The sequence below is a fragment of the Notamacropus eugenii genome, chromosome 4 (genome assembly GCF_028372415.1).
Source record: "Notamacropus eugenii isolate mMacEug1 chromosome 4, mMacEug1.pri_v2, whole genome shotgun sequence".
Taxonomy (NCBI): Eukaryota; Metazoa; Chordata; class Mammalia; order Diprotodontia; family Macropodidae; genus Notamacropus; species Notamacropus eugenii.
Window position 1 is genome coordinate 83,152,100 of NC_092875.1, and position 2,254 is coordinate 83,154,353.

Sequence of the window (2,254 nt, forward strand, 5' to 3'; positions counted from 1 at the left end):
CTTTTGCCATGTAGTCCAGAAGATTGCAGTCAGCTTCTCTGTAAGTGGTGGACTCCCTGCCTTGTAGATCACAGCTAGATTATAATCAGCACCAGGCACTCTACCACTTGAGAGAAACCTGATGGCATTTACTACTCTTCTTTAGTTGGAAATTCTTCTAGAGAGGGATTAATGATAACCCGAGGCTTGTAATCTGTGGCTGTGGCATTAGTTGATGAGGATAAGAACCCTAGGGAAGTTTTCGGCCCCCATCTTCAGAATCATGCCCTTACTAGAGATCTTTCTCACAGCTACAATGTGGCTCCATCAGCACCGAGTAGTTAAGATGCATTAGCGGTCTTTGGCCACTAAATATTCTGTATGACATTGTAAAACCGCCTTGAATTATTTCTTGCAGTATAAAACTCATCTTCCTTCTCACAGGGCCAAAACTCAAGCATCTCTCTAGGTTGTGCTTGCACTATACTTTTGACAGAGTTCAAAGCTACTTTCTTAGAAATGACCAAAGGTCAGACAATCTCATTGCTCCTTCAATCCAATGAGAAGACAACTAATTTCCTGGGCCAACTCTGTTCAGAATTGTAGCTACGGCTCCCAGTGAATCCACACCAGCTGCTTCATCACTCATCCATCACCATAGAACTTCAAGGTAGTTAAATAATACATAAATATTATTATATATAATATATTATTACATAATATATATTATATATAAATATAAATAATATAAGAATGTAATAAAATACATTGCAAAATAGTGGATGATGGGGAATGTACTGACTTATGTGTGAAATGGACTTGAGTGAAGCAGAGCTGTGCAAAGTCATTAGCTTTCCTCTGTTTCAGAGTCATAAGTCTAGTGTCAAGACAAAAGTCAAGACAACTGGCAAGGTTCTGGGATGCAATCGATGACTTTGACGTCTTTGATGTCTGAGCAAGCTCTCAGCAATCTAAGTACCTGTTTCATCCACCTTAATGGCTATGGGAATAAATTATTCTCATCTGCCCATTCTGCCAGGGGAAGTCTTCACATGATGGGGGTACTCACCCTCCTAATTCACCAAAGAGTTTAATGCCTATCAGTTACCATCAAACTCACTTAGCCTGTCTGCTGAGATAGTTTTACCAGGTGTGGCCTATGCATACTATAGTTTCTTGTAGTCACAGGTAAGAATTGGGAAAAGACAGAAATGAAAAGTAGATGAGGAACCCTAAACAGAGATCAGAAAGCCAGAGGTGCTACTCCTCCTTGAACACTCCATATACGTACATATAAATGTTAGCTATTATTAGCTAGTATAATAATTATCATTATGTGCTCCAGATGGAAAGAGTCAGGAGAAGGGGACTTGACCATGATGTTACTTATGCCAAGGTATATGCTAAGGTCCATGTTGCAGTGGACAAGTAGTTGGTAATGTGGATAGAGCACTGGCAGTGGAATCCAGGAAGACTTATCTTCCTGAGTTCAAATCCTGCCTCAGACATTTACTAACTGTGTGACCCTAAGCACACTCATTTAACCCTATCTGCCTCAGTTTCCTCATCTGTAAAATGAGCTGAAGAAGAAATGGCAAACCGCTCTAGTATTGTTGCCAAGAAAACCCCAGATGTAGTAAAAAGAAAAAGTCAGACACAACTGCAAGAACAAAACAACAACCAGGTGTTGCAAATATAGATGCTTGTGTTTCACCATAAATAACATAAATGACAGTCTCTAGGCTCCATACTCTATTGTTAATAAAAAAAATTATCTCTCCACATAAAGGTAGCATGATATACTGGACAAATACATGATGTAGTAGCCAGAACATCTTGGCCCATCTTACTCCCATTCACTGACTTTGAGACCCTGGGTAAGTCATTTCCCTCTTTTGATCAGCAGTTTCTTTATCTCTTCAATGAATGGGTTAGAGTAGATGATTTCAAAGAGCATGTCTATATCAAAGACCTCATGGTTCTCACTGGTTTTCTGAATGCTGTATTGTTGGTTCCAGCAACCAACCAACTGCCAGGTGCTTCCACAGTACCACTGCTAGGGGGCAATGTCACCATATTCATTAATGCTATAAAAATCAAGGCTCATTTGGGATTTTCACTATCACAAGTTCTTACGGACACAAATAATTTTTTCTCTTGATTTTGCAGAAATCTTGCAGATTCTCATGCTTAAAACTGAGATAACAATAATAACACTGATGCTGCTTCTTCCTATTTCCACAAGGCTTCAAGTATTGCAAGGCATTTTCCCAAT